Consider the following 23,966-nt stretch of genomic DNA (forward strand, 5'->3'; position numbering starts at 1 on the left):
TGGTCCGCCCGGCCTCAGACGCCGCGCCTCAGGAAGGCTCCGGAGCCCGCCGGTCCCCGCCGCCTCTCGGACACCCCGGGGTCCGCACCCCGGGGGCTGGGGCGGCTGTGGCCTCGGCCGCCCCAGGTCGCGCTCTGCCCTCACCTGCGCGGCGCCCACCGGGCTGCAGCCGGGGCTGGGGCTGGGGCCGGCGCACGGCGGCGGAGGCGGGCGCTCGGGCTCCTCCCGGGCAGCGGGCGGCCGGCACCGGCTCGCATGGCGCTCGGGTTTGCAGCGGCCCTGGGACGCGGCCTCAGCCCCCGGGCCGCCCCAGCCGCGGTCTTTGTGTCTCGGCCGGCGCCGCCGCGTCACGGGCTTGCGGGTGGTGAGCGGCGAGGGCCGGGAAGCGGGCGGCAGAGAGCTGGGCTCGGCTTCCCCATCGTCGGCCGCCCGGGGCGCGCAGGCAGGCAGGGCGCACGGGCAGCGACCGCACGCACCCGGGGGACGGAGGGGGCGGGCCCGGGAGGGGCGCGGCAGACGCGCCGAGTGGGTGCCTGGCTGGAGGCTGCGGCCGGGCAGGGCAGGATGGGGGCCCCGCCAGGGTTCGGGGAAGGCGACGTCCGCTCGGTCCCCGGTTCGCGGCTGCAGCGCTGGCAGAGAGCGAGCGGAGGCTGCGCGCTGGAGGGAGCCCGGCGGCCGGAGCCGCCAGCGGGGTTCACGTCTCCCCGCTCTCCTAAGCTGAAGGTGACTGCGGCCCCCAGCGGCCGAGCAGGGGCGAACGGCGTCCTCTCCTCTCCTCTTCCCCGGGTGCACTCGGCTCGCCCTTCCCCGGCCTCCGACTCCGCAGTCCTTTTGCAAGGCCAGGGCAGAGTGGTCACTTCGCTCGCTGATTTTCCCTCTTGGCTGGTCTGGGCTTAATTGGTACCCAGATTGGAGCGAGTGTGAGTCACGTGACCACCCCCTCCCCAAAACACACACACACACACACACACACTCCCAGTGAAACTAGGGTGGGTTTGCAAAAGTCAAATTGGATGCGTCCATCGGAACTGGAGGCCTTTCGCGAGTCACCCTGCGAGCTGCAGTGGCGCTGAAACGCATCAGCTGCCTCTGGGGCCACCATCTGTACAGATCCTGTCCCTGAGGCTGGGGAAGCTCCCGTGAACAGCACTTTGTGTCCCTTGTCAAGAAGAGCGCAAAAAGAGTTTCAGACCCGACAGATCCCATTGCAAAAGGAAAACAAAGCCCCCTACAGAGTTGCGGAACAGAATTACTGAGGAGCATACCTCGGCGGGGACAGAGCCCTCTCCCAGGGCCGCAGTCGGTGGCTTATCCCGGAGCGCACCCAGCTTCCAGCTCAGGGGTTTGCTACCTGTGGTCTGAGCGCCGGCCCCGGAGGGAACGCAGATGTGTCTCAGCCTCCCTTCTCGCGCTGCCTGCATGTAGCTGGCGACAGCGCTCTAAAAGTGAACCTGCTAATAAATGGATACTTTAAATAATGTCTGATCGGGGTGATAAGTGTCGACTACTTGATTTTCTCGGAGTTCCTCTCTGCCCGAGTTTTAAAATCCATTTGCCTCTTAGTACTTCTGGTGGAGCAAGTTGAAACCCCTTCCATGGAGAGGGAAAGGATTTGAAAGGGTAAGATAGGAGCAAAGTTTGTTAGATTCATTCTACCTTGCCCCAAGGATTTAAAATTCTTAAAAACAACTGCCTCTGTCTTTTGTGCCAGTCTTGTTTTTGGCAAAGAGAGGTAGAAGCCAAAGGAATAAAGGGTGTCAAGGGAAGAAGTCTAGTGAGAGCTAAAGTGATCCTGAGCCTCTGAGGGTCCTCATTGCTCCTTGAGTTCAGAGGAAAATTATTTGAGACTTAAGCAAAGACACACACACACACACATATACATATATAGATAGATATAATTTATATATATCTATAATGTATGTATAGCTATCTATCTATATCTATCTATCTATATATATAGATACATGTATGTATGGGAAGTTGGGAGCCAGGAGGGGAAATGTATATGTATACGTATGGTAGAAGTATATGTAGAATAATTAGGACAGGAATATGGTAGAAGTCATGTGGAATAATTAGAACGGGAAGCTGGGCAGTACCTGCCTTGTCTCCAGTTCTAGTTTTACTTTTTTTTTGTTCTTTCTCCCATTTCTCCACAAAATACCACCATAGAGATTACTAAGAGGAAAAACCAAAACTTCATAAAGCTCAGAATGGGCGAAAATCTGCTTTTCTCCCTTAGTTCAGCCGAGGCAGGCTAGAGATTTATTTAAATTCTTTTTCCGAAAAACTGTTTGGAAATCAATGTCTTAAATTTAAAACAGCATTGAAGTGAACATGCAGAGTCTAGATCTCAGACCATAACATCACTGGATTCTAACCAGAAGTTGGCTAGTCGTGTTCACAGTTACAAAGGTCTCACCTGGTTTGTCCTTTCCCCTCCTGGCTCCCAACTTCCCTAAGCCTGTCCCAGAAGCCTTGGGAGGTACGCCTCTCACTTTCTGGTTGGCTACCCACTTTGGCATTACTCTCTGGGCAGAGGCTGAAATTCTACGACTGCTTTTATTTTTCTGCAGACACAAGGGACATCCTTGTACCCACCCCATCTTGCCCTCCTGAGGAAGAGGGAAGGTCATTCCTCTGCATCTCTCACTGTGCCTGAATGGTATCAAATGATAGCATTTCTCTGTGGACCCAAAGCATAAAGTTGGGGGGAAATGATACAAATTCATAGTGCTACACTCACGCGGTAAGTAAAGTTTTGTCATTGTTGTTGGGTTTTTTTGTTTGTTTTTGTTTTTACTTTTTTGGTCTGGAGAACAGAAGGAGACAGAGGAGGAGATGGGGAACTAGGCACCAGACCACAAAGACAGAAATGGAATCAGCACCTGGAAACTATTCAGCCTCCACTTTTCCCCCCATTTCTTATGGAGTCCCTCCAGATCCCCACATTTCATTTCCTAATATGATTGGTAATGATGTGAAAACCCAGCATGGTGTACGAGAAATAGTCCTGAATCTGGAATCTGAAGATCTGATTGTAGACATCCATTAAGTGATATAAACTACCTGTGTGAACGTGGACAAATTACTTGGCTGGTTTTCCATCCTTTAACACTTGAAATGTTGGATTTTACTTAAGTGTAATACTTGGGCTGAGAAACAGGGTTTCCCTCAGACAGAATCTGAGCTTGATTATGAAGCCTTAACCAATCTATGGGGATCCATGTGATCCAGTCTCAATAAAGTATCCTAGTCAGTGAAATACAGTCCAGAAGCCAAAAGAAATTTCTCACTAATCAAATCCTTTATTTGAGTTTCTCAGGGACCAACATCTTCCTCTCTGTGTCTTCGGTAATTCCTTCTTACCTCAGCTGTTTCAGAGTCTCTTTCTTGACAATATCCCCCAGATTCTCTCTAAATACATAGCACACATCTTTCTGTTTCTCCCCCTTCCTTCCCCGGCTCTATTATATAGATCTACACATTCTCTCCTCCCTCTAGATGGGGGAATGGGAAACTGTGGGCAAAATCAGAATTCTCTTTAGTGATAGAGGTAGGGGAGAAGGCTGTGAACATCCACACATTAATACCTTTCAGTTCGTCATCATTAGATCTCCTCTGGGTACGTTTTAAGTACATTGAAGTATTAGAAAAGGGCACTGGATGTGGTATCATTAGACAAAGATTTTTATCTCCAGCTCACCTGTTCACTTGACACAGCTTCTTAACCTTTTCTGAGCCTCTGTTTCAGCATCTACAGAAGTGGAATAGGAACCTTCACAGGGTCATTGGGAAGACTGAATAAGTGCAAAGTTGGAAGTCTTATAAGAGGCACCCAGCAGGTGTTTGTGGCTTTTAAGATGGCAGGGGAGGGAGGGACAGAGGGAGGGAGGAAGGAAGGAAGGAAGGAAGGAAGGAAATGTGGGAGGAAGGAAGAAGAGGGAGGAAGGATGAGGAAGGAGGACGCCTTCCATCTTGGGCATGGAGGCAAAAGCTTAACTGTACCAATTGGACAAGCAATTGAAGCACAGGGAAACTGTTCCCTCCTCTGGGCTGAAAGGCTGAGCTGTAATCTACTTCTAGATCCCAAGAGGAGACGTTGCTTTGCTGGCCTGACAAAATGGCAAGCAGCACAATACAAACATTGTGGGCCTGCAACGGGTGCCCCATGGCTCGTACTTCACACCTTACTCTCTGATTCTCCCCTGAGCAGCCCAGGAATCCTGTATCCTTACTGCTCCTGTGTATTCCAGGCTTGTCACCTGCCAGTACAACACTTAATAGGCCTCACCCTGAACCTGGAGCTTCCTAGATCCCATCCTATTAAACCTCACTTGTCCTGGATCAGATCTGACAACTTTAAAAGATATCTTTTGAGCAGAAATAAATCTCAGAGATCATTTCAGACATTGGTTTCAAACTATAGGAAAACAGCAGTCTCTACTTCCTCCCAAAGAAAGCTTTTTTGATGTAATATTTGTTCCCAGGGGAATTGCAGCAGGGGCAGGGATTTCAGGTACAGTAATAGGCTTATAAGACAAATTGGAGGTGGGGGTGGGGTACAGAGCCACTGCCCGACCCCGGTTACTTCTCTGTGAGCTCTGTGGGTAGAGACTGTGTCAGCAGCTTGCCAGTCATGAAATGAGGCCCAGAAGGAGCTGTAAACTTCGAAGCCAAGCTGTGAATTAGGAGTGGATCTGAAACTGGGACTGGGGTCTTGTGACTCCTCCCCCAGTGCTCACAAAGGGCTGCTGCCCAAATTTCCTGAAATGCTGCTGGGGGTGGGGAGCCCCCGGGACGGCGGCGCGGGGGAGCGATGCCTGGGCACCACCACGTTGCCTAGGAGCTTCCGTGACTCTGGCTGCAGACCAGGGGCCTCTTCAGACCAAGGTGGGTCTATCAGCCCCTGTGGGGTCATCTTCGGAAGACTGGGCCCTAGGCTGAACATACTCCAGTCAAATATGAACTCTTGGGTTCTACTCTTCTGCTTTGCACATGGCCTTTTCCAAGCAGAAGCTGTTGCGGTGGGACTTTGCCAGGTGCAAAAGACATTTGCTCATCTTCTTGGCTGCCCAGATGCTTAATTCTCTTCTTATTTTGGAGGAAGATGACACTTCATGAAAAAACTTCAATAGCCCCTCTCCTCCTGAACCCTGGCAGATAGGGCACATGGCTGAAGCTTAGCCAGCCCAACGCTCTTGCCTGATGCTACAAATCTGAAGCCAGTGATGGTGCAAAAGAATCTGGTGACAGTCTGGAAATTGTGCCACCCCTCAGGGTAGTGGCCTCTAGGGCACAATGGCCTGGGTTCAGTATCAGGAACAGCAGAGCCCTAGACAGGCCCTTGACTGTGATTCCAGCTTTACGCCAGCCCCATTGTCCCTCAGCGCATTTCCCAAGCCTCATTCTCTGGTCTTCCCACTCGTTCAGTAAACTCCTGAGATCCTTTCAAGAAATTCCTTTCTCACCCATGTAGACCAGAGTCAGGCCCTGAGGTTGGCAACCCAGCGTCCTGACTGGCAATGAGAGGTTGGCTTTCCATTCTTGGAAATTCTCATACCCTGGAAATGCCAGACAGGAGACCAGGATGGGATCTGGCTCAGAGCATCCAGCCACAAAGGAGTTGAACTCACCAGGCAACGAGCACTTCCTGCAACTCCCTCTCCTCTACGGGACCCAGGGCCAGGGTGGACAACTTAGGAGCTGCCTGGGGGGGGATGTGCTGACCAAGGAGGCCGGTGACTTGGGCTCCAGGCCCCACCTCTCTCCTCTCTGGCTTTGTGACCCGGGCAAGGTACTGTATTCTCTGGGCCTCTGTTTCCTCAGCTGGTCCATGAGAAGCTTGCAGGGATTCTGGGATGCTTGGAGGAGAGTCCCTGAACACCAGCCTAGATGCTAGGTTTACACCCCAATGAATGAGGCTTCTGGGACTGAGGGAGAAAGGAGGTGGGAAGGGAAAAGGAATTTTGTCCATGGTTTGAGTTTTTTAATAGATAGTTTTATTTATTTGTTTGTTTTTTTATTGCCGAGTCACGCAGCATGTGGGATCTTAGTTCCCCAACCAGGGATCAAACCTGCACACCCTACAGTGGGAGCACGGAGTCTTAACCTCTGGACTGCCAGGGAAGTCCCTGAGTTTTTCCATTTCATTGTGTGACATGGGAGGGGAAAGAGACGAGGTGGCCTGGAACAAGGGTGAGTGGGGAAATGGGTAACTTTGGGGCATTGCAGTCTGGGGACACAGTGCCTCCTAATTGCCTACTGATTTGTAGGGTCCAGATGAGATAATAGTCACACACATTGTTACAGAAAAACCATGGTTTCTTCTTTCTGAGACCATAATTACACAAGAATGTTTAGACAATCCATAGATGTTATTGCTTATGTGAGAAGATGAGAATTGAAACATGAATCCCAAAGAGAAATAACTAGGCCTTTCTTCTGTTTCTTTTCAACAGCACCCAAGTATCCGACAGCATCCAAGTTACTTGGAAAAAAGCAAAAGGATGAATTTGTTTGGATTCTGATCACTGATGTATCCCAAGCACTAAAACAGTGCCTGAAACATAGTTTGGGGCTCAGTAAATATTTGTGAAATGATGTAGGTGTTCTTGAAAAAATCATTTAACAGGAATCACATTCGTTTTTAAGTCCCCAGATCCAAGTACAAGGACTGGCAGCCAGGAGGTACTCAGCCTGTTTAGAGAATCAGCTCTACATTTCCACAGTGTTTCATCTGGGCAGCTCCCAGTCCAAGCTTGATGTTAACCTCACAATAGCCTCATGATGTCAGGGAGCATGGATTTGGCTTATGTTTTTTGTCTTACACTTGACAGACAGGAGAACAAAGCCACAGCACTATGAATGAAATGACTTTACCAAGGTCATCCAGAGAGTAGCAATTCTCTAATGCTGATCTAACATTTTCTCCACTAGACTGAACTTCAAAAAGAAATTGAATTTCAATTCAGTGAACCTAAATAATATTTCCTGACAAAGAGGAGCTCAACGAAGAGAAACTCAATGGAGAAGAGTACTTAAGAAAAATCCATTTATGCTGTACTTGGATTGCTGGCGTTTCAGGTGCTGTTTTGTGATCAGATAAACTCTGGCCTCTCTAGCTGAAAGTCTGGTAACTAAGCCTCATTCTGAGATCCCATTATTTCCCTGGAGTTATCTGGATCCCTGAGATAAACAAAAATATTTTTAGGGTTGGCACAAATGGGCACGCCTCCAGGTATGTACGGAAATAACCATCTCCTTTATCATGTCGGAGGTGTCAGGTTACTGCACAACTTGAATCATCCAGAAGTATCTACCAGCTAAGCAAAAAGAAAGACAGCTTTGTTAGCACTGGATCACAGGGGGATATGCATCTATTTATTCCTTGAAAACGCCCAGTGCCACGATGAGCCAGGCCCTCTGTTAGCTGCACCTGAATGCAGAGATGTCACCAAGAGCTGACAGTCACTTGGAACTTATTACATGCCAGGTATCAGTCCTGAGACCTAACCTTACTTAATCCTTACAAGAATCCTGTAAACTGCGTAATACTATTATTCCCATTTTACAGATGGAAAATTGAGGTGCATAGAGGTTTAGTTACTTCCCTAAGGTCACAGAGCTGGAGCAGGAATTTAAACCTAGGTAGCATGGCTCTAGAACCTATGTTTTGTTTTTTTTACACTACACTGAGATGAGTGACATCTGGCCCTCAAACGTCTCACTGTCCACTAGGAAAGACAGATGCCAAGAAGTCCTTATAACTCAGAGTGATCAGTGAGTGCTGAATGGCATGGGGACACAGAGGAGGTGAGGCCATCGAGGAGTCGTGGAAGTGTACTTTGTTGTTAAATATATTGCCAGCTTGTTTTAAATAAGTAATACACACGACAGTCCAAAATTTTACAATGTTCAAAAGATACCAACCAGTTACCCTATCTGGAGACAGCTGCCTTACCAGTTTCTTACTTGTCCCTCCAAAGATAGACCATGAAAATAAAAGTAGATCAGCGTAGACTTTTAGTTTTTTACATGATGGCAACATTCTGTACACGTTATCTTATACATTAATTTTTTTCACCATCAACAAGATATTTAGGGGATCTCTCCATATCAGTGTCTGTAAAGCTGCCTTTTTTTTTTAAATTAAACTTTTTATTTTGAGATATATGTAGATTTACATGTCATTGTCTTATTCTATTTTATGGTTGCATAATATTCCATTGTACAGATTACCATAGTTGATTTAGTGAGTCTCCATGAATGAATATGTAGATAATTTCCAAATTTCTACTATTAAACATTGATGCAATTAATATACTTGGTCACATTATTTCACAACTTTGAGAGTAAACAGCTGTAAGATAAATCCTTAAAAGTATAACTGATGAGTCAAAGCATAGATATAATTTAACTTATTGATATTAAACATTTACTCTCCATTGAAGTTATACCAATATATGCTTCCAACAGAATAGAAAAATGTATCTGCATGATTTCAATTTTGGGTGCAATTTGACATTTTCTTCATGACCTGATTAATGGTCAGAGGTTCCAAATTTCTGTTTGCTGAACATAGACATCAACGTATGTCAGTTTATACCCTTTAAATGTGTTATTTAGATTTCCTGTAACTGCTTACTTTTTGCTTCCCTGCTCTGTCATTGACTGAAGTAAGTTTCCTTAGTAATAATATGTTTTTGTCTATTTCCCTGTTCAGTTCCCATAGTTTCCGCTTTATGGATGTCTATTCCGTGTTATTTGGTGCAGAGATATTCCACCTCCTTTGAAACTGAGGTGGTAACCTTTGCTCTTTTCGTTTATTTGTCTCTATTTTCTCAGTATGCCTTTGTCCAGTCTTTAATTTTCAACTTTTGAAGTCACCTTGTTTTAGGAGACTTTTCAAGTCTCATTTCCCCCCAAACAAGAAAACACAGCACATAGTGAAAGAAACTCTAACACTAGGAAGCATGACATAAAATATGACAACCAAATCAAAACTAAAACGTATTTCGTATTAATCTCTGTATCTTAAATTCACTTATTAAAAGTTGTATTACCATGCAAAATTCAACCATAGACTCTTCCAGGAGACACTTGGAAAGTCTCCTAAAACAAGATGACTTCAAACCCATTCCTGCATCAGAGGGTGATTAGGAAGATCAAATGAGAAAATTACACTATTGAAACCATATAGCACAAAAGGTAGGGTGTTGTTGCAGCATCCTTACCATCACTATTTCGTTAAGCTCATGAATGTATTGTTTCACTTCAGAAGTCCCTGGTGAATCGAGGATCTTAAGTGACTGCCAATTCAGTGATAGGACTCCCAAGCCCTCGATAGCAAATTCCTATTTCTAAGGCTGTTCACCCCTGGTCCTGTAAGGCAACCGGCCCACAGAAGGTCAATTGCAAGCTGCTCAAATATCTGCCAGCTCATCCTCGGATGTGAAGGGCCAAACACACAGAATATTGGTAGGGGAAGATGATAGAACAAGGAAATATATCCATGTATACTAACCAGTATATATACATGTATCTATAAATATATTTCTATATGTAACCACTTGTACCTACAGTAAGCTAACCGTGAATTCATACCGGTGCCTCCAACTCCCATCCATTACCCACAGATCATTCCAGCATTCTCCCCTTGCTTGTCTGCACCTCCCACTTCAACAGTGAGAATCGAGGCCCCCACTACCCACTATCTATGTCCGTAGTTTTTCGATTCCAGCATGTTTGTACAGTGGTTTCAGAATTGTTCATCCATAATTCCCAGGAAACAACTGCACCAAGTAGAGAACAGCATTTATATTCAGTTCCCTGGGCCTGAAGTCTTATCTTCTCTGCTCGTTTCCAAAGTTATGTAGGTTAATGCCTTTTGCTCCCACCCTCTTTCAAAGAGATTGTTTTACACTTTTGTAATAAAGTTAGATTGTTTTGTCTCATTCTGCATTCCATCCTAGGATCCCCCAACTTCCTAAATGATTTTTTAAATTTTCGTACATTAAGCGCTCACTCTCTGTGTTGCAAAGTTATGGGCTTTGACAAATGCATAGTGTGGCAGGTTAAATAATCTCCTCCCCGCACCACCTTCCCCCCACCCCACCCCGCCAAAGATACGCAGGTTCTAATCCTTGGAACTGGTAAATATTACCTCATATGGAAGAAGATGTGATTATGGGTCTTAAGATAGGAGATTACCTTGGATTTTCCCATTGGCCCCCAAATGTAATCATGTGTCCTTATAAGAGGGAACCAGAGGAAGATGCTACAAAAAGAGGAGAAGGAGATGTGACCACGGAGGCAGAAATGGAGGGATGTCACCGCAAGGCAAGGAATTCTGTCAGTCACCAGGAGCTGGGAGAGGCAAGGAATGGATTCTGCCCTGGAGCCTCTGGAGGGAATGCAGCATTCTGCCTGTTTCTTGATTTCAACCTCATAGTACTGATGTTGAACTTCTGGCCTACAGAATGGCCACCAAGTGGTAATTTGTTACAGCAGCCACAGGAAACAAATACACATGGTGTCAAGTTATCTACCATTAGAGTATCATGTGCAAAATTCCTCTGCGCTGCAACTATGCAACTCTCCTCCCCAAGACCCTGCCAGCCACACATATATATGTACACAAGCATATATACATACATATGTAGATACACACACATATATATTATTGCTAATATTTGTGCATACATATATATACACACACACATGTACATACAGATACATACAGATATATACATATGTGTATATATGTACATATATAGTAACATATATTTGTAATGAAATTATATTCAAATACAGTGCTTGCATTAATAATAGTACTGAAATTTACATAATATACTACACTTCACAAAATGCTTTAAGAGTTCCTGGTTAGCTTGTATAATATTTAAGATATTAGTTTTACAGTCACATCTAGTAGCATTTATTTACCAAGACAAAATAGTTTCTATAACAGCTGACATTTCTTTAGGTACTCCTTTTAGTTTACCTACTAATATAACCATATTTGAAAATATCAGTCATGAAAAATGGATAAAACACATTTTAGTTGGGATAGAGACTCCCTCTTTATTTAAAATTGTTGAGCAAAAAATTTAACTGAATATTTTTACCAAAGCTCCTTTCTAGTAACAGAACTGACCTATGCTAGTGAAATGACTTCTCCCCATCAAGGACTGTCTGTTTTGAAAGCACTTTTCTGTCTACTCCCTGCTTTGATCCACACAGCAAACCCATGGGGTAGCCCAGGTTGTTTGGAGAACATTCTGACCTGAATTTCATCTCTTCTCTCTTTTTTCAGTTGCTACAGGTGCCAAGAAGCAAATAGGTGCCCACAGGGTATGTGCATAGGGTAAGGGTGTAGGTAGCCCATTGGAGAACAACTCAAACGTTCTGTTTACTTCCATTTCATGCTTAACGTGTTCAAAAAGATTTCTTTAAAAACATTCACTGGGACTTCCTAGGTGGTGCAGTGGTTAAGAATCTGCCTGCCAATGCAGGGGACACGGGTTCGATTCCTGCTCCAGGAAGATCCCACACTCCTTGGAGCAACTAAGCCCATGCGCCACAACTATTGAGCTCATGTGCCACAACTACTGAAGCCCATGCACCTAGAGCCTGTGCTTCTCGACAAGAGAAGCCATCGTAATGAGGAGCCCGCACACCACAATGAAGAGTAGCCCCCACTCACACAACTGCAGAAAGCCCACGTGCAGCAACAAAGACCCAATGCAGCTAATAAATAAATAAATAAGTTTATTTTTAAGAAAAGAAAAGGAGTGAAAAAAAAAAAAAACAACTTTCATTATCTTGCTCTCCTTATAAAAGTGATACCTTCTGCCTGAATGGCAAAATAAGCTTATGTGGAAAGACTCACCTTTTGTTCTGAAAACATACAAATGTTGTGTAAAATATAACAACAAAATTTTTTGAAATATAAAGCCAAGTTCAAAATCAAGAAAGAAAAGCAGTACCAGGTGCTGGAAATGAAAAGGACTATAAGAGTTAGAGTGATGTGCTGGAGTAAAGCAAATTGTCTGCCAAAGATTATGGCTTGAATATATGCCTTAGAAGGGGGGATGGAAAACTACAGCCCAGGGGCCAGATTCGGCTCATGGCCTGTTTCTGTACAGTTTGGGAGGTAAGAATTTTTACACATCTAAATGATTACAATTTAAATGGTTACAAGTACCTTCATACTACATTTGATTTTGCTTCTTGGTTCAAAAAGCCTAAAATATTTACTCTTTAGCCCCTTACAGAAAAAGTCTGCCGACCCAGCCTTACAATAGCAATGCTCTCAAGGGCATGATCTCCGTCAAGGCCTCCAGCCCAGCAGGAGTCTGTATGTGAGCTCTCTGCATGGAGCCAGGAGCCCAGAGGGGCTGTTCACCTGTGAACGGAGGTAGAAACAGTACCCACGGGTTAGCAGTGTGTGTAACAGCAGGCTCTACCCTGTGTCATGGAGAGGGGGCTCACCTCACCCTTGAGAGTCTGGGAATCAAAGCCTACCCTTACTATGCATTTGGGGATGAATTTCTACACCCATTCTGGTGTATAAATTAAGATCAGACTAAGTGGGAGAGGGGTGGAAGGATGCTCTGTGCGCAGCCTTCCAGGAGTCTCAAGTCTCCGATTCCATTTCTCCAGTGTCACCCTAGGGAGAGACCTGGCTGTCTTGTCCTGTGCAGAGGAGTAGGATAGAGGGTGGGGAGAGTCATCTGGTCTCCAGTCTGAGTCTCCTCCATCTTGCTCTTTCAGCCTTCTTCATCTTCTCTTCTGCCTCTGAGTGCCAACCTATCCAGGTTTTGTTGGGTAAACTGGCTCTCACCCTGGTACACATCTCAAGAGAGCAGTTTCTTCCCTGGGTTAGATCACTCTCCCATTTCCCTTTTTTTCCAAAAGAAAAAGTGTTTTTTCAGCTGATTTCCCCTCTCATACTTGCCCTGTTCTTTGGAGTTTGTACCTTTTTTTATTCCCTTTCCATCATTTTAGTGTATTTCATAAGAGAGAGGCAATAACCTCACATGGTCAATAGACCATCTTTGTCTGAGTTCGTTGTGCCCTGAAAGCCTTAAAATTGTTTTAGAAATTTTTTGAAATGACTCCATGGTGTAAATATATTGTCTCGACTTTAAGCATTGAATATATGGTTGTTTCCTTTTCCACGGTAACATATTTAGGATTTCCGTTTAACTAAAACTATACTTTTTTAAGCTATCTTTTAAAAATTATTTTTAATTGTACAAGTAATGCATGAATATATTCTCCATTCACAACTGATTCTTTTTTTCCTACTAGTCGTTTCTTCATTCCTGCTGGAATATCCTATAGCGGTTCTTTCAGGAGCATCTGTGGGTGGTAAATTTATGTGAGTCCTTAGAAAATTCCTGTATTTCATTCTCCCTGTAGAATGATAATCTACTGGATATACCATTCTAGAACCAATAGCTTTTCTCCCCCTCCCTCAGCACCTTAAAGATTTACCTTCGTTATCTTGCATCCTGTGTTGCTCAGGTAAATTTGACTCTCATTCATGCATAACTATTCTATCTTTATGTCCTGGAAGTTTTAAAAATTTTTCCTTATTTATCCTTTTTTTATATAAATTTATTTATTTATTTTATTTATTTGTTGGCTTTGTTGGGTCTTCGTTGCTGCACACGGGCTTTCTCTAGTTGCTGCAAGCGGGGACTACTCTTCATTGTGGTGCACGGGCTCCTCATTGTAGTGGCTTCTCTTGTTGCGGAGCACGGGCTCCAGGCACGTGGGCGTCAATAGTTGCAGCACATGGGCTTAATAGTTGTGACTCACGGGCTCTAGAGCACAGGTTCAATAGTTGCGACGCATGGGCTTAGTTGCTCCGCGGCATGTGGAATCTTCCCAGGGCAGGGCTCAAACCCATGTCCCCTGCATTGGCAGGCAGATTCTTAACCACTGCACCACCTAGGAAGTCCAAAATTTTCCTTATTTATCCTCGAAGTTTTGAAATTTCACTACAATTTGTCCAGGTGGTGCCTGTAGGTTTGTTTTAATTCCTCCTGCTCAATAAACAGTAGACCTTTTCGATCTGAGGATGAATGTCTTTCTATAGTTGTAGAAAATTCTTAGCTTTGTTTTTTCCCAGATCTTGTATTTCCCCTACCCCCATTCTGTCTACCCTCTCCTTCTAAAACTGTTATTAGAAGGATTTTTTAATCTCTGGATTTACCCTTCATGTCTTTGAATATTTCCCTTACCCTGTCACTTTCTCCTTAATCTGTGACCTGAGAGAATTCCTCAGTTCAATCTACAGGTCATTGATTCACTCTTCAATTCTATTCATCTGGCTGTGCAACTCACTTATTGGAATGTTTATTTTAGCATTTATGTTTTTACTTTCAAGGTCGTTGTTATAAATTTCTTTCTTGTATCATAATTATATCTGCTCTTTGGGTAGGGGGAAACGCGAGGCTATTTTACACATACAGGAAAACCCTCTCCACGTAGGGTTGTATAATGGTGTGATCAGTGAAAGGCCAAGGCCCAAACCAGCACAGCTGGCCACCTGAGAGGCACAAGGGTGCAACTATAAAATCCAAGTCCATCTAAGTTCCAGCTGAAATTTGGCACCATCCAAGAGTGCTTGTCCACTTTGGTTTGAATATCAGTAGAGACTATGTTGAGTCATGTGGCTTCTGATGTTTCTAGGGCATCAGGAATATCCCAGAATTCTCCTAGCTAGTTAGGCTTATTTAATCAGCTCAGTCTGAGAATAATACCTGGGACTCTGCTCCCAGCTTCCCTGCCAACCTTTTCCCTACCTAGTTTTGCCCTCTCTCCATGTCACTGCTCCCCATCCCCACAAAGGTAAGAATGATACCCTATGAATTGGGAGATTGGGATTGACATATATACGCTACCGTATGTAAAATGGATAACTAATGAGAACCTACATACAGCACAGGGAGCGTTTCTCAATGCTCTGTGGTGACATAAATGGGAAGGAAATCCAAAAAAAGAGGGGATATACGTATACATATAGCTAATTCACTTCGTTGTGCAGCAGAAACTAACCCAACATTTAAAGCAATTACACCCCAATAAAAAAAAAATAAGAAGTGAACCCACACCAGTCACTTTACATCCAAAGTCACAGCATGGCAGCATGTGTTACATTAGGATTTAAATTCTTCCTTTTTTTGAATGTCTTATATCTTTTGCACGAATGGCATGGCTCTCCACACATGTTTGCTGACTCTCATTAGCTGCGGCTCCCAGTTTGCTGACCTGCTGCTGGCCCAGGAGGGGGCTGGGGAGAGGGAGGAAGCATTGCTGCAGTCTGCACTGTGCTCCGTGGAATTCGGCAAGCTGGCCGGGCTCCCAGGGCAGTTTGGTCATCTAGGTGTGCGTGTTCCCGATTCTCCCAGGGCTCTGCCTGTCCCTTCCAGTCCAAGCGCCGGCAATCGCTCTTCCCACTGGAGGAGACCATGATTCCTGCCGCTTGGGGAAAGGAGAGAATGTTTGTATGGGGTCAACCCGCCTGACTGCTCTCCCCCGCCCCCCGCATCTCCCCCTCCTGACATAAAGCAGTCTCAGCACTGTTCCCACCTTTCTGTGCCTGCACGCACTCACCCCCGGTGTCCTGAGCCGTCTCTTACGCTATCACAGGCTGGCCTTGCTGGCTTCCTGACTGTTTTCGGTGGTTTTTTGTTTTTTTTAAATTCTTATTGGAGTATACTTGCTTGACAATGCTGTGTTAGTTTCTGCTGTACAGCAAAGTGAATCAGCCATGTATATACATATGTCCCCTCTTTTTTAGATTTCCTTCCCATGTAGGTCACCACAGAGCACTGAGTAGAGTTCCCTGTGCTGTACAGTAGGTTCTCAATAGTTACCTATTTTATACATAGTAGTGTGTATGTGTCCTGACCACTTTTGATCTTTCAGGGACCCTTCACAGAGTCAAGGCTGAGAGGACCCAGTGTTGCTTACAAGGGTGACTACATTATTTTTTTTTAAAATCTTTTCTATCATCTCTATGGAGTTTGTTGATGGGCTGGGTGGACGCAGGGTCAGGGCAGAGGAATGCCCATGTCTATGGCACTAAAACCACTCTTCACAGAGGTGTTTTTATTTTTTATTTTTTTCACAAGGTGTTTTTAAAAGCCAGTTTAAACCTAAATATCTTATTTAAATAACATCCCTTCAGGGTCCTTAATAGCTTTTCTGCCTGACCTGGGACAAATCATTTTACCTCCTTGACTGTGTTTTTTCACCTGCACAATGAAGGATGTGGAAAAGATGATCGCAAGCTTCTTTCTATCTGAAATCCTATATTTATATTTTAAATGCAGCTGCGTGTGACCAATGCAGTCAGGCTTCCTACCTTCAGATTCCCATAAACAATTCATAGCTTTCCCATCCTTTATCTCCAAGGAGAATCACATGATTTATTCTGCCCTGCCCAGTCCCTGCTTTTGCACTTGGCATTACAGTAAAACTCATTAACTTGGATGACGCTAATTTAGAATATATGATAACTCTGTGACTGGACCAAAGTTTATCTTTGTTTAGTAAAACGTGACTTCATAGCAAGTGTAGATAAACAGTATCAATAGCACTGCCAAACCAGTGTTCAAAATCCTTAGGAAGTAGCTATTTTTCAAGTCCTTGCAAGCATTTTCGGCATATGCATTTATATCTACCTGGAAAACGAGCTTTTAACCTAGAGCATAAAACCAAATCGCCTGATGGTCAGGACTCTTGTCTGCTTTAAACCTGGCTTCTTTCTTATTGGCCCTGCTGTGTGCTTGCTCCATACTTTTGAAGATGGAAAAAGTTTGTAAAAGAGGGAGTAACCCATATTGCAGTGGAAATGAGATAGTCAAACAGGCACTCTGGTCCTACAGCAGCAAGTAGAGAATTTCTAACTGCAGCTGCTGCAGCCTAATGGAATAGGTACAGCAGACTGAAGAGGGAATCTCTAACTAATGAGGGAGAAGCCCTTCCGGGTGGCATTTACCATCACAGTCAGACACTGGCTAGTCATTTCAGCAGAAAGCCTTGCAGCTTTGAAGGGGAATCCTGTCTTCGGGATCTGTATATTTTACAAGTGCTATAGGTGATGTCTAAGCCCACTTCTAGTTGAGAAATATTACACTGATAAGAAGGCATTATTAACTGGGAGTTAATAAGATTCACCCTGCAGTGATGCCTGGAACTTATCTGAAATTTAATAGACAGATGCTTAAGTTAATAACTTCCTAAACTGTGCAACTTACATTCTTACTATTGTTAATGATATACAGCTGAAATGAGTGGACTCAAACAATATTTGCAACCCGAATCCTTATGTCTGGAGTGGACAGAAAAGATAAAAGCAGCCCCCTGCCAGGAACTGAACTTGGACAAATATCTGTCTCGTTTGGAGCATGTCCGCTCTCTCTGCAGGAGGACAAGGCCAGGTGAGCTGATTCAAGTTTATCTGTGCTGTAAATGTGGTCCCTGGCAGCTGTTCACCTAAAGGGAAACTTTACAATTTCCTGGGAAGATGGAGATTTTCCAGTTTCCCTGGGGGGAAGAACTCATTGTCAGCTAGTGTCACAAGCTACCCTGGGTCCAGGTCTGGTAGTGACGGTAAGGATGCCGAGTGGAGGGGGATCACATTGGACGTTTGGCTTCTCTTACTGTATGAGTTTGGGGGAGGACATCCTTAGAAACTGGGCAAACTTGTGAGCTGAGGAGGTAGACGCACAATGTCCCTATTAGCCAGCTACCGTGTCCCCAGTCTGTCCCACTGTTATGAATTTATAGCAGTCAGGAGTATATTGTTAGATTTATTCTCACTTGTCCCATTTTCTATTCTAACTTTCTTCGTTGTCTCAAGTTATTCCTGTAATGGTTCTCCCCCCAACCCCCACCTTCAAATTTGCCTTAAAAATCAAACTTTGCAAGGTGCTTGGAGATCTCTTTACAGTTGCGTGAATCTGAAGTAAACGACCCCATCGCGGAACACGTCTACCTATCATCAGGGAAGTGATTCTCTCCTGGTAAGATGAGACTTAGAGCCCCTGGAAAGTGATCACAGAGCTGGTAGGCTGGGCATTTCTGGTCATGGGCAGCTGATCCTGGCTGGCCGGAATTTTTGGCGAAGTCTGTCCTATCACACATTAGACCCTCCTTCCCAGATGTGTCAGGCAAGAAAGTTGCCAGATGCTTGAAATTTCAATACCAGCTGCCCAATTATGGGCCGAACGGAGAATTTCAAGTCTGATTTATAAAAAGGCAGAGTAGGAAGACAAGAGTGACATTTCCCAAAAGCTGTCCACCGCGATGTTGACAGCCACTTTATCTATGATAGAAAAAAATGTTTCCAGTGTTAAGAGAAGGGTTCTGAAAAGTGTGGTATGCTCTTTTAGATGGTATGTTCTTCGGTCACTAAACTCAAATTAATGTGGTATCTGAAAAAGAAACAAGTTTATGATATGCTATATTTAAAAACTACCAAAGGAATTATACCTATTATCATCATAACAAAGAAAATTCCTCTGCATGAGGACAAGGATTGGGAGGCATGGAGTAGGAAGGAAAATAAGAGTTGCTAGTTTTTGCTATAAAATTTTCCTTAAAAGTATTACTTTACTACAAAAAAAAAGGGCGGGAGGAGTTTTCCTGTCACACCATGGTGCCTTTGTTTATTAAATCCCTGAGCTGTTTCCTGGTCTCTTTGTTCTCAGCATAAGGCCTGTAATTAAAATTTGATTCGTGTTTCTTGACCTTGCTGGGAGCACTGCTTTTTATATGACTTTGATATACTCAGACATTAGACCCTGGAACAATGCAGAAGGAAAAATCTAGCCAGTCCCAAGTGACCTGCTCTCACCATGCCTGCACTGAGTTTCCACAAATACTATTTTTTTTTAAGATTTTTTTTGATGTGGACCATTTTTAATGCCTTTATTGAATTTGTTACAATATTGCTTCTGTTTTATGTTTTTTGGTTTTTTTGCTGCGAGGCATGTGGGATCTTAGCTCCCCAACTAGGGATCGAACACACACTCCCTGAATTGGAAGGCAAAGTCTTAATCACTGGACTTCCAGGGAAGTCCCTCCACAAATACTATTGATTTTGGTTTGTGACTTCAGAAGAATTCAGCCACCATGGGTACAAAAATAATAAGTAATAAATCCATCCCCAAATCATAATGACAAATGTGACTAGGAAATTGCTAATAACAAGGTTAATGACCTAGACTGGGCCATCTGCAGGCTCCTTCCTGCTTCCATGCAAGAAATTACATTTGTTGCTTTATTAAAAATGGCACATGGTCTGATCAAGCCACTGACCTGTTCACAGAGCATCAGTGGCTGCTCCCCACTGCTGACCTTGGTAAAGCAGACCCCTCAGCCCCGCTGTCGTGGGCCTCCCAGTAGGTGCCTCTCAGTCACCAGGTGTGCCTGTCTCCATTCCAGCCAAAGGGCAACTCTTGGCTCTTCACTTATATCCTGAGCTTTCCCCTGGCTCTGTTCTGCTGGACCTTGTCACACCTTCCCCTGTGTGAGACCCATCCCAAAACTTTATTGGATTTTCCATGACCGTGTTAGGAACCCAGCATGGTACCTCTGTGAATTCTCCATCTGGATGCGAGCAACCTCCAAGATTCAACCTGTGGTTTCTGAACAGAGACCTGCTGTTGAAGTTCATGCCTTCCTTTTCTTACTCTTGCTGGAAAGCTCTGCATGTTATTACGAGTGGGACGTGCTCAAGCCCTAAACCCCTGTGGCAAGCACCCCTCCTGGAGCACTCACTGAATCCTGCACTGAGCTATAATGATGGGTGTCCTCTAGGCAATTCCCCCATCCCATCCCAATATGACCCGGTCTTATTCATCTCTGAATCCGCCCCGCCTCCACAGGCACACGCTGGCACACAGTAGGTCCTCAACAAATATTTATGAAAACAAGATGACTGGTCCAAGGAGGGCACATGATGCCTTGAACTATGTAGGATCTCCCCTTTCTGCAGCTGTGCCATCCTTGTTCTTATCCCCATTCTCATTCTTAATCTCCCTGTCCACCCTGCCCCAAACCGGATCTGCCCATCAAAACTCAGCTCAGACACTTTTTCTTTTGTTTTTAAGATTTTTTTTATTTTTATTTTTGACGCGGACCATTTTTAAAAAGTCCCCACTGAACTCACCACAATATTGCTTCTGTTTTACATTTTGGTTTTCTTGGCCGCAAGGCATGTGGGATCTTAGCTCCCTGCCCGACCAGGGATTGAACCTGCACCCCCTGCACTGGAAGGCGAAGTCTTAACTGCTGGGCCACCAGGGAAGTCCTCAGACATTTTCTCTTTAGCAATGGTTTGCTGGTTTGCCTCTCACTCCCAGCCTTCTGTCCTCTTTCCCCTGCTCTCACAATTTGAGTCCTGACTGCATCCCATATCTTGACACATAGTTCTATATACTTATTGTTTATTTATTCATTTATTCAACAAAAATTACCAAGCATTTATCGTGTGCCAGATGAGCGGAGATAGAAAGATCAAAGGTATGTGTGTAAGTAGAAGGTCGTTTGGTTTGGTAGGTATGGATTCAATACAAAGGGATCTTAATATACATGTTAGGGCTCTTTGCATGCAGTCTTAGGATCTGCATCGGGTTAGCTCAAGTGAAAAAAGAATATTTTTGGAAGGCTGTGAGGTTGCCTAAAGGAAAGAAAGGAAGGCAGGAAAATCAGCACAGACTATACAAGTGTCTGGCATCACTGATGCAGGGACCCCCACTTTTTCAGTCCTTTCTTTGTCCCCTGATAATTCACCTTCAGGGAAGGTGTGTATAAAGAGCCTAGCATGCATTTTCTCTTGACTAGGGAAGGGCATGGTCTAAGCAAATAATCCCCCAGGACAGTATCCAGTGGCAGAGAAGGAAAAGCTGGCTTGTATTTCCAACAGAAGGTGGCATGGGTGCTGGACAGCCATAAACAATTCATGTCTGTCTCAGTGAATATGCTCTGAAAATTTAATAACATGAAGTTAAAACTGCCTGGTGTGTCCAGTTCTGTAACTGGGTCAGTCCTGCCACTTATGACAATCATGATAAGGCTAGTGTTAGGGCATCCTCACCCCAGCACGGTGCTGGGATGCGCAGTGCCCAGGACTTGCATCTCTCTCTTAATCCCAACTAGATAGTCTGGTTCCTGCTAGAACAAGAACTACATAAAGTCCATTCCCGCATCCTCCCAGTGTCCAGTACACTATCTGTGCTTAATTAATACGTCTTCAGCACAACCTAACTGGGAGCAAGGGTTCCTCACCTGGATGGTAGTTTCCCATCTTCAAATCTCATCCTCCATCTATTTTGGGAAGATGACTACTCCAATCAAGAAGTTCATTGAAAGAATCAAAACTTGCTGGTTGTTTCCACGGAAGAGCAGTTCCTCGGCTGGGTTCCGCGGAACATCTGGCATGTGTCATACACCTTGATGGGTCAATAATGGGATGAATCACAGAGCACTAAGTGTAGCTGCCAGTGTTGCAGAGCAATTGAGTCACCTGTGCATTTGCGGGAGCAACGTCTACAAGTCCAGCCCTTCTCTGGCAATTGTTAAAAAGGATAAAAGGATTCAAATGACCATGAATGGCTCAGGATAAAGCCCTCCACTTGCATGCTGTATTTCTATTGGCTACCCAGTCCCTTTGGGGAATGATTTACTTTTAATGGTGGCCCAAATGATCTTCCCCTACCCAGGAAGATCACACCTTCACCAGTCAGAAGCTGGCAGCTCTTGGGAACCATCAAGTGTATTAAACAGGTTCTAGTTCTTAGCTTTGTCCCTGTTGGCTGTGTGACCCTAGGTGAGTTACCCAACCTCTCTGAGACTGTTTCTTCCTACATACATTAAGTGATTAAGCACAATTATCAAGCCTGGATTCCTGCAAATCCCTTTGCTATTGCCAAGTGTGAACAACCAGCATGTTTCCTGTGCTCAGGTTTCAAATCTGAAAGACAAATACACAGAGGATGCTTTAAGGTCAGAGGTCGACAAGACTCACATCAAACACCTTATGGTAAAGATGTGATCTTTCTGTCAACACACTCTGCATTTGAAAGGAGGGAACTGTTTCTGGAAATTTATTGTGATCGACTTGGGAAATTATAATTTAGATTGAATCTCTTACAAATCATTGCTTCTGAGATGTTGCTGCCAACTTTCATAATTGTATTTCTCCTTTATCCCAGGTACCCTCATTCATACATATACATTTGTAAGAATATATATATATGTCACACATCTATCTTATATTTCCCCCTAATCTGAAGCTTTAGCGCCTATGGGAAATCATCAGACATCACTTCATAGGTTCCAAACTGCAGGCATTTCCTATTAAATTAAGTTGGTGATGGAATTTATTATGTTAACTAAACCAATTTCCTTGCAATTGCAGTGAAATTTCGGTCTGGTGTCCTGGCTGTCTTTGTAGTGGTGGCAGTCCTTTTCTGACTACATCACGGTTACCCCTGCAAGGGTTCCTGCCAATTAAGAAGATGCAATTCCATGGCAGTGTCGTCCTCTTCTCTGCTGCCAGCAAAAGGGAATGGAGGCTTCACTCTCACAGACAGAACTAGGCTTTTTCACAATTATTAATAACCTGAATTAGAATGGGATGCGTTCTTTGTCATTTGACTTGGTTTGCTGTACAGCTATCATGTTTAATGTCTTGTTTATAAAATCATGAGGTGATAAATGAAGGGAATGTTATAAACTATTCTCAGCAGACAGCATCAAGGGCAAGAAATACAATAGTATGTTCTATTTCCAAAAGGAAATCTACAAACTCCCTAGGTCTATGGACTTATTTCATTTTAAACATGTATTTGTTTAATGAATAGGGGGTATAAGTGTGGGTCAAAAACTCATAGGGTCCAAAAGGTACGCAGGGTGCGGTGAAAAGTACCAATCCAACTGATTACGGCTCTTATCCAAATTCAGCACACAGTTTCCTAAAACTAATCCCCAGCTAATCAGTTTACTTCTCTGGGGCAACTAAGGTTACCAAATTCTTGTGTATCCTATGGCTTATTTTACAGTTAAGGAAAGTGAGGCTCAGAACAGCAAAATTCTTAATCTAAAGTCACCCAGTGAGTTGTTTGCTGCAGCCAAACCCTGGCCTCTTCTCCTCTGGAACACATTTGCACCCACAATATGTAGCTGTCAGTAAGTCCTAGGCAAACCAAAGACACTCTTTTCTTAAAAGGCAAACCAGGACTTTCTGATAAAACGGAAAGGCTGAGGAAAACATTCAGACAAAGCGCTTTTATTTGGCTGAATGTTCAATAAAGGCACAGGATATTCATTCTGGAAGAGAAGTGTAGGAAATTATTCTAATGGCCTTAGTTGACAGAGGAGGAAACTGAGGCTTAGCTAGGGAAATAATTGTCCATCAAATAAATGTTGAGTGGGCCTATTTTCATGAACTCTGAGCAGTGCTTTTGACTTTGCAAATTCAGCCTGAGTTCCTCTCACCCCAGCCCAATCGTTAGCTCTGGGTTCCCCTGGCTGTATTTGGGACCTTATGGTTCAGCTCTATTGGAAAATGCAGAAGCACATTGATTTGCTATAATGGTTTTATCTATAGAAACTTGTGAGGACATCTTTTGGCTAGAAGATCTGGCATTGAATATCTGAAAACCTTGAACTGTTCCAAAGTGCTGCCTCCCAATTGAGACCAAAGAAACCTTTGCTCCTTCAGAAAAGCCTTTTCTGTACCTGCAGACTGTAAGTCCTTGAACTGTTCTTATTATAAGATGCATCGTGTTGCTGGAAATGGGTTGCTAGGCATTCAGGACATCTTCTTGCCTTCTTAGTAACACAAGTTACAAGCTTCAGGAAAAAACAGTCACAGACTCAAGCTTTGGAGGGAAGCTGTGTACTAACAAGGGGATCTATGTGAAGTCAAGTTTTCT

Source organism: Hippopotamus amphibius, chromosome 2, assembly GCF_030028045.1.
Source record: "Hippopotamus amphibius kiboko isolate mHipAmp2 chromosome 2, mHipAmp2.hap2, whole genome shotgun sequence".
NCBI lineage: Eukaryota > Metazoa > Chordata > Mammalia > Artiodactyla > Hippopotamidae > Hippopotamus > Hippopotamus amphibius.